This window comes from Pipistrellus hanaki (genome assembly GCF_964339955.1).
Source record: "Pipistrellus hanaki genome assembly, chromosome: 1".
NCBI lineage: Eukaryota > Metazoa > Chordata > Mammalia > Chiroptera > Vespertilionidae > Pipistrellus > Pipistrellus hanaki.
In genome coordinates, this window is record NC_140503.1 from 71,465,305 (window position 1) to 71,475,290 (window position 9,986).

Sequence of the window (9,986 nt, forward strand, 5' to 3'; positions counted from 1 at the left end):
TAGTTAAGCAAATTTATATATATATATATATATATATATATATATATATATATATATATATATATATAGCTAATTTTTCTCGTGCATGTGTGATACATATAAAGCTCTTTCTGACATCAATTGATCTGCTATTGGCAATCATGAATTTGATTGACACGTTTATCATAGAGAAAGAGTGAATAGCAATATCAAAATATGTATTCTAATTAATTTCCTTCCAATGTGTATGAATCTGTGCATTGGGACTTCAGTAAATGTATAATACTAAAAGAGATGATTGGGCAGAATACCTGTTTTCCTAATATATAGTGTATTACAAAGTGTTTTTTTTATTTTCTCTATCATTTAGGCTTTCTTTTATTTTTAAATGATTTCTTTAATTATCAATGAGACAGTTTCCAATATTTAAAAGTCATTTACATTTTCCTCAATTCTACAGTCATATATTTACCTATTTTCTACTGTTATGTCTTTTAACTATAGTTTATAGAGAGCATCTTCTATATTAATGAGATTGTCATAAGGCTATCACACATATGTGTCTTTAAAAAAGGTTTATTATTAGTTTGATGGTATTTATGGTTCCTTTTCCTTATTTGCCATGCAAAATTTAAAAAATAGATTTTAATATTAGGAAATTTATCAAAATTTCTTTTTGTGGATTCTGAATTACATTATAAATGTAATTTATAAATTTTAAATTTATAATTAGCATTCTAAAATGATAAAAATTTACTTCACATTTACTTTACTTCCTTTTAGATTATTTTTGCTTCAGTATTGTAGTATAGATATTGTTTTTGTGTGAGTGTAATTAGTGAGGTTAGGTTCAAAACTTTATATTTTTCTTTATTTATTTTGAGGCATGTACCCAGGTTCAATATCCATTCTTGAGTAAGTCATTTTTCTTTATTGATTTTAAAGGTTATCTTTGTCTTTCCCCCCCATTTTTCATTGTTATTAAGATTTTCAACCTAAGCATTTTTAACTTACTATTTATTTTATTTTGGAGAGAGAAATGGAGAAAGAGATGGAAACAGCGATGATGAAAGAAACGTCAATGGGCTTCTTCCTGACCCCTTAACCCTCAACTGGGCATCAGTCCTGCAACCCAGGTATGTGCCCTGACCGAGAATCAAACCAATTACCTCTTGGTGTATAGGATGATGCTCAACCCACCGAGCAATACCTGCTGGGCTGTTTTTTCATAGAAAATTTATACTTTAAAATTGGTGTCGCTTCATGCCAACAGCTTACTGGGTCTATAAAGAATATATATCTAGTCAAACTCTAAGACTTCCTAGAAATAAATACAGAGAAAATGATTTGAATGGAAGAGATGCCATTAAAAAAGGAGGGAATAGTAATAAACTATTTCATTATTTTACAAGATGTGTAGTCAGGTGTCATCTCAGGCAAGGTCTACTATTTGCTTGTTTTCCCAATATGGTGAGTTGTTTGGGATGAATAACATCCAGACTAGTAGCTCACAAATACTTCACACCACAATGGGAAGTAAAAAACGAATTTTGAAGATCAAGGATAACGTTGTAACTTCTGAGTTCTCATAGTCAAGGAATCGAATAGAGAAAACTTGGATTTAGAGTTTGGAAGAGTCCTTAGTACTTGAATGCCTTGAAACCTGCTGCTACCTTAGTGATTTGGGTCCTGCCATTGCTTTGGGGAAGAATTGTTGAATTTTTCTGTTACCACATAGATTTATTGGTGAAGTTTGTAAATAGCCATTGCAGTAACTATTATTGCCTCTCTGAAGGTGTTGATAAATGGTTGCATTCATATGTAGTGCTCTTAATGTAAAAAGAATGGGTATGCAGAGTTCTGTTGTACTGATATACTTTCTCATTCTTCCTCTCTTCTACCCTCTCTCAAAACTTTGAGAGTTTTGTCTCTCTCAAATTTTCTGGGCTGATTGTATGGTTTTTACACCTGGGTGTATCTATCTCTGAGAAATCAACCATTTCTATGGGTATAATATTACAATATTATTATTAATACTTAAACAATTTTATTGTGAAATATAACAAATATTTACCAGAGTATGTAAACCTATACAGAATGAATCTATATTATTTATGTGTATACAAATTTAAGGCTATGATTTTTTGAATATAAAATCTATTTTTTAAAATAACTATATTAGGGTTCTACAGAGAAATAGAAACATTAGGATCAATAAGATGTGTGTGTGTGTGTGTGTGTATGTGTGTGTGTGTGTGTGTGTGTGTGTGTGTGTGTAAGCCTGTGAGTGAAAAGAGAGAAAGATTTTAAGGAATTAGCTCATGTAATTGGGGGGACTGGCAAATCTAAATTTTCAGGCTGGAAGAAATACATTATTTTTTATATATTAGGAACTCTGATGTTAGATATATATACACATTTACTAGAGGTATGGTGCGTGAAATTCTTGCATAGTGGCGGGGGTAGGTGTGTCCTTCAGCCCTGCCTGCTCCCTCTCCAATCTGGGACCATTCAAATAATATCCAACTGCCTGTTTAGACCTGATCCCAGTGGGACTGGCCTAAATGGGCATTTTGACATCCCTCTCACAATCCAGGACTGCTGGCTCCCAACTGCTCGCCTGCCTGTCTTCCCTAACCTCTTCTGCCTGCCAGCCTGATCATCCCCTAACCATTCCCATGCCAGCCTGATTGATGTTTAACTGCTCCCCTGCCAGCCTAGTTGCCCCCAACTTCCCTCCTATGCTGGCCTGGTCACCACTAACTGCTCCCCTGCAGGGTTGATTGCCTCCAACTGCCCTCCCTTGCAGGCCTGGTGCCTCCCAACTGCCCTCCCCTGCTGGCCTTCTTGTGGTGGCCATCTTGTGTGTCCACATGGGGGGCAGGATCTTGGACCACAAAGGGGCAGCTATCTTGATCTTGTTTTGGAGTGATGGTAAATCTGCATATTACTCTTTTATTAGCTAGGATAGAGGTTTGGTGCACAGATGGGGACCAGCTGGTTTGCTGAGAAGGGTGTCCCCGATCAAAGTGGAATTCCCTGGGGCATGGGACAGCTTGAGCAAAGGGTTTGTGGTGGTTTGCAGGCGAGCCATGGCCCCTGGCAACCCAAGCAGAGGCCCTGGTATCTGGAATTTATTTACCTTCTATAATTGAAACTTTGTAGCCTGGAGCGGAGCCAAGCCTCCTGATCTCTCTGTGGCCGGTAGCCATTTCTGTTTGGATTTGTTTACCTTTTATAATTGAAACTTTGTATCCTTGAGTGGAGGACTTGGCCCCCCAGCCTATGTAGAAAGCTTGGCTTCCTCTGTTGTTGGAAAAACGGAAGCCTCCCTTCTGGTAGCTACCTTGGTTGGGTTTATTTGAATACTCGTTCTGATTGGCTGATGGGCGTGGCTTGTGGGTATAGCTGAGGTATGGTCAATTTGCATATGATTATTTTATTATATATGATGATTATTAAGTTTCAATTATAGAAGGTAAACAAATCCAAACAGAAATGGCTGCTTGCCACAAAGCGATCAGGAGGCTTGGCTCTGCTCCAGGCTACAAAGTTTCATTTGTAGAAGGTAAATAAATTCCAGATACCAGGGCCTTCGCTTGGGTTGCCAGGGGGCATGGCTGGCCTGTAAACCACCACAGGCCCCTTGCTCAAGCTGCCCCATGCCCCAAGGGAACCTCCACCTTGGTCCAGGACATCCTTCAGAGCAAACCAGCAGGCCCCCATCTGTGCACCAGGCCTCTATTCTATCTAATAAAAGAGTAATATGCAGATTAACCCTCACACAATAGCTGCCCCTATGTGGTCAAAGATCCTGCCCGTATGTGGACACAAGATGGCCACCACAAGATGGCCAGCAGGGAAGGGCAGTTGGGAGGCACCAGGCCTGCAAGGGAGGGCAGTTGGAGGTGATCAACCCCGCAGGGGAGGACAGTTAGGAGTAACCAGGCCAGCATAGGAGGGATGTTGGGGCCAACCAGGCTGGCAGGGGGGCAGTTAGACATCAACCAGGCTGGCATGGGAGTGGTTAGGGGGTGATCAAGCTGGCAGGTAGAAGTACTTAGGGGCAATCAAGAAGGCAAGCAGGCGAGCAGTTGGGAGCCAGCAGTCCTGGATTGTGAGAGGGATGTTCCTCTTTCTATTTGATGAAAGGCTTTAAAAAATAATGTAGTTTCTCAACAGTATTTTAAAGTCTAGAATATTGTCTTCTGTGACTAATTTATCAATGAGGTAAAGTTACTCTTTGATTGTTACTTAACTTCCATTTTTCATTTATTTAAGGACTAACATCACCTACTGCAGAAGGTGACATCATCACAGATTCAGGAAGGAAGAAACACGCATGCTGAAGTTTTGGCATCTCATCTCTGAAATGAGAAGGAAACCCAGTCAGCTCTCTTGAACCTTTGGTCTGCCTCTGGCCCCCAGAGGGCAATGTTACACAGGTAAGGTTTATTTTTGTTGGAAATCATCACCATGCACTTAGCTCCTCCTCCCTGCAGCTGGCTGTGGTGTCCTCACTGATGTCTGAGTAGATAGGAACCTGTAGGAAGAATAAGAAGCTAGAAAAGATCCACATTCATTACAAGGAAGCCTTGTCAACGCAAGGGGCTTAGCCAACTTAGCCTCTGAAGGCTCAGTGACCTCAGCTCTTGTCTAACCTGCTCCGGACCTGCAGCCCTTGCACTGCTCAGCCATGGTCCTGCTACTCATCCCTGTGCTCGAGGTGATTTTTGCTCTGAGTAAGTAACATTCCATGCCCTTTGCTGTTTGCACAATAGTGAGCATGTTCTAAGTGGAAACTGAATGGAGACACCTTTTCTTTGGGGCCAAGTCTACCCTGCTTTTACTCACACAGCATTGATGTTTCAGGAGGAACTGGAGCGCAGTCAGCCAGCCAGCCTGATGGCTATGTCCCTGTCTCTGAAGGAGCCCAACTAGAGCTGAGATGCAAATATTCAACTTCTGGTTCACCATATCTCTTCTGGTACCGGCAATACCCCAACCAAGGACTCCAGTTTCTCCTCAGATACTATTCAGGGAACCCCCTGGTTAAAGGCATAGACAGTTTTGAAGCTGAATTTAGGAAGAATGAAACCTCTTTCAACCTGAAGAAACACTCAGCCGACTGGAGCGACTCTGCTGTGTACTTCTGTGCTGTGAGTGACACAGTGACTGAGACTGCAGGGGGAGCTGAGCACAAACCTCCTGAGACACTAGGACTTTCTGTGACTCAACAACTCAGCCTTGCGCTGCCTGTGGTGTCCTTAAGAAGGTTTTTTTGTTTGTTTTGTTTTGTTTCTGTGAAGGCAAAAGGGAAGGGTAGGTGGATTTTGGGGAGTGCTTCAACATCAATGTTGTGCTACATTCAGATCACATTTGAACCAGATGGAGGCCTTCTAATGAATTTTTCCAGGAGGGACATACCCTTCCCCAACTTCCCACCCTACTCCCACACTGACAAAAGTACATCATAAGGTGTCATAGCTTGGAAGTGAAAAATGCAAGAGCATTTTTATTAAAAAAAACCCCACATTTCTAGCATTTATTATTCATATTTATCACTGGCTCAGGTGTTAATCAATATGTAGGAATTGGAAGTACTTGATTATAATGTTAGCTGACAAGCTATTCTATATAAATTCTCAATTAGGGCAACCTATACAGCATCAATTCTTAATTAGTGCAGTATAGATTCTCAACCTAGATTTGAAGCTTAACTTCTAGCACATACATAATACCTTACTGTGCAATGTTTATATGTTTTAAAGTATATTTGAGACTATAATACTTTGATTTCTAATCTTGTATTACACAAAACCAATGAACAAATTGAACACAATTGTGTGTTTTTTTTAACAAGGAAATTTTATTTTTTTCTATATTTATTTTATTATTATTATTTTAAAATTTATTGATTGATATTTTTAGAAGGAGAGAGAGAGAGAAAAAGGGGGATAATAGAGAGGTAGAAACATCAATAAGAGAGAAATATCATCAATTGGCTGCCAGCGGAACTTCCAGTACTGGGGATCAAGCCCCTAACCCATGCTGATTGGAAACTGAACCATAACCACTGAAAAAACACTGGCCAGGCTACTTTTTATTTTTATTAAAGTTATTGGGGTGACAATGGTTAATTAGGTTATATAGGCCTTACATGTACATTTCTCTATACATGAAATCAAGACTACAATGAACATAATTCTTAATGCAACAATATTGAAAATCTAAAAGCCACCCACTTATAAATGTTTTTTTTGAAATTTATTCCAGTGATTTCCAAAATAAAAATTGTTAAATAGAGTTTTATTGATTTCAGAGAGGAAGGGGGAGGGAGAGATTTAGGGAAACATCAATGATGCGCATAAGGTTCTCCCTCCTCCCAACTGGTGGGCGGAGTTATGACATTACTGGCATCTGTCACAGAGACTTCCTCAAAACATCGAGCCATCAATCAGCAAGTGCCAAAGTGTCCTGGAGCCCATCCCTTCCTGTTCTGCCCTGGGTCCAACCCTCTCCTGTTCTTCCCCTTAAAAAGACCTCAGACCAGCCACATGCTGCTGATCCTCCATGTCCAGGTGGCAGCCCCGCTAGGTTCATCCCCCCTCCCAACTCCTTCAATTCTGATTTCTCTACCTTAGTAATGAGTCCCACTCATTACTGGGGAATAAACTTTACTTTAAAACTCCTTGGTGGTCAGTTTCCTATGCCTCAAACCTTACAATGAGAATCATTGATAAGCTGCCTCGTGTGCACATCCTATTGGGGATTGAGCCTGCAACCAGGCATGTGCCCTGACTAGGAATCAAACCTTGACCTCCTGGTTCATAGGTTGATGCTCAACCACTGAGCCACACTGGCTAGGCTCAAAATTAAAAATTTGAAGCTAGTAACCCATAAAAATATATCAAGTATAACAGATTGAATTACTTAAAAAACTCTCAGGTTATTTTGTAAGTCACACTAATTCATGATAAAATTACACACTCAACAAAACTTTCAGTCTTTTAAATCACATTGCAAAGTTTATGGAGAAATATAACCTTACACTACAGAACTTCACAATAACAAAAATTACCTTAATTCTGATAAGGATATTGAAGATCCAGGAAGATTTTTATTTACTCTGAAACAATTGTACAAAAAAAGTCAACTTTTAAAATATACTTTAATATATATATATATATATATATATATATATATGATAAAAAAAAACTGCCTCCTCCAAATACTGTAAAAATTATACCCACAAAGGAGTTAAGTTTCTCTTAATTCACCATCTCATAATATCTAGTGGGAGAAATTATTAAGTGAATTATTTCACTTCTTAAATTTTTATAATTACCTAAACCTAATTTTAAAACATGAGATGAAGTAAAATTCCTGTGTTATTATAAATATGTGTCAAGAACTACTGAAGCATGCACTTAAAATAGTTTATAAGAATAGCTCTATGAAGTGAACAAAGAAGATAGAGGGGCTATGTTCAAAGATATACAGGTTTGTTTGTTTTTCTTCTCTTGTTGCACCAAAGACTCATCTGTTCTCCCTTTTCATTTCTCTGGCTGCTGCTGATTCCTTAGTTTCTAGATCTTGGTCTGTTACCTTGCCCAGTTTTCCTGTAGTTCCCCTTTTCATTTTAGTTTGGAGTTTTTGCTGACAGGCTTGTCCTTTCATTAAACCTTTTATGGCCCTTTCATTTACTTAGGCCACCTTTTCTAGGGGAGGATTCTTATTGGTCTCCTCTTGCCTCCTCCTCCCAGTCCTTTACCAGGACTGACCTTCCTTTTGGGCATCTTGATGAAGGTGGTACTCTCAGTGAGTGGTGCTGAATAAATGCCTGATTAAGTCAGAAAACTACAGTTTCACAGACACTGCAGGGAATAACCAGAGTGGCTCTGCCAAAGGGATTGACATTTGAAAGGGCAGGAAAGACAGGCTTTCCAATCCCCTCAGGGAACAACCAGCCAGTTTCTCCAGATTAATGGGGGAGGGAGAACCTGTGAGGGGGAAATTGCTTTTCTGAGTGCATGAGCAGTGAGAGCTAAATGGTGATCATAAAGGGATGAGACAAATCTGGGGAAAAGATTGGCCAGGGTAAAAAGTCAGGAAACAGATTGGATAGTTTGAAAGAAAGCCTGCCCTCTCCCAAGCACAAGGAAGCTTAATATAGTCCCTTGTCTCCCTAGCAGCCAGGATGGGCTAGAAGGCAGTGCTAATTGTGGCCCCTTCGCCATCGAGCCTTGGTTGTGGATTATTATTGTAATAATCTGGTTATTATTTAACAGAAAAAGAGTAAAGGTAATCTATCTATATCTATATCTATATCTACATCTACATCTACATCTACATCTACATCTACATCTATATCTATATCTATATCTATATCTATATCTATATCTATATCTATATCTATATCTACAAATAAGTGGGTAATATGCTAAGTAGATGGGACATCATTCCAGACATCCTTCCTGATGAAGTTGGGGCCCCGGTGAAGACAACTGCAGTTCCAGGTGCCTGCTGGTGGCAAGAGGATGGAAACCAGGTCCCGGGTGACGAAGGGAAGCATAAGATTACAGCAGTTTGGGTGGGTGCTGTTGGCATGGCCTGTGCCGTCAGTATCTTAATAAAAGACTTGGCAGATGAGCTTGCTCTTATTGATGTCATGGAAGAAAATTAAATGAAGAGATGATGAATCTCCAGGATGGCAGTCTTTTCCTTAGAACACCAAAAATTGTCTCTGGCAAGATTATAATGTGACTGCAAACCTGAAGCTGGTTACTGTCACAGCTGGAGCCCGCCAACAAGAGAAGGAAGCCCTCTTAATTTGGCCCAGTGTAACTTGAGCATCTTTAAATTCATTATTCTTAATATTGTAAAATACATTCACAACTGCAAATTGCTTATTGTTTCCAAGCCAGTGGATGTCTTGACCTATGTGGCTTGTAAATAGGCATCTTTCCTCAAAACCATGCTATTGGAAGTGGGTGCAATCTGGATTTAGCACGATTCCGATACCTGATGAGGGAGAGGCTGGGAGTTCACCCATTGACCTGTCATGGGTGGGTCCTGGGGGAGCATGGAGACTTCAGTGTGCCTGTGTGGAGTGGAATGAATGTTGCTGGTGTCTCCCTAAAGAATCTGCATCCTGCTTTAAGCACTGATTCAGATAAAAAACAGTGGAAAGAAGTTCACAAACAGTGATTGACAGTGCTTATGAGGTGTACAAACTGAAAGGCTACACATTATGTGCCATTGGACTAAATGTGGCAGATTTAGGAGAGAGCATAATGGAGAATCTTAGGCACGTGCATCCAATTTCCACCATGATTAAGGTTCTCTATGGAATAATATAAGTTGTCTTTAAAAAAATATATATATATATATATATATATTTTTTTTTAAAGACATATATATAATTGATTTTTTTACAGAGAAGAAGGAAGAGGGATAGAGAGTTAGAAACACCAATGAGAGAGAAACACCAATCTGATGCCTCCTGCACACCTTCTACTGGGGATGTGCCTGCAACCAAGGTACATACCCTTGACCAGATCAGCAGGGGAAGGCAGCTGGGGGGACCAGACCTGCAGGGGAGGGCAGTTGCTGGTGGCCATGCCTGCAGCAGAGGGCTTTTGGGAGCGACCAGGCTGGTAGGGGAGGGCAGTTAGGGACAATTAGGCCAGCAGGGGAGCAGTTAAGCATCAACCACGCTGGCAGGGAGTGTCTGGGGGATGATCAGGCTGGCAGGATGGAGTGGTTAGGGGCAATCAGACAGGCAGGCAGGTGAGAAGTTGGGAACCAGCAGTCCTGAATTGTGGGAGGGATGTCCAACTGTTCATTTAGGCCCTATCCTGGGATCAGGCCTAAAGGGGCAGTCAGACATCCCTCAAGGGGTTCCAGATTGAAAAGAGTGAAGGATGGGCTGAGGAACACCTCTCCCCATGCATGGATTTTGTGCACCAGGTCTCTAGTTGGAATATCAGCTCAATGAAGTCAGA

General features: G+C 40.3%; 1 pseudogene across 1 annotated transcript; it reads left to right on the forward strand.

Moving 5' to 3' along the window:
* The first annotated feature begins 8,560 nt into the window (after positions 1–8,560).
* Positions 8,561–9,341, forward strand: LOC311620516 (L-lactate dehydrogenase A chain-like; annotated as a pseudogene). The gene has a single exon. The product of its transcript is annotated as an L-lactate dehydrogenase A chain-like (transcript).
* The last annotated feature ends 645 nt before the right edge of the window (positions 9,342–9,986 follow it).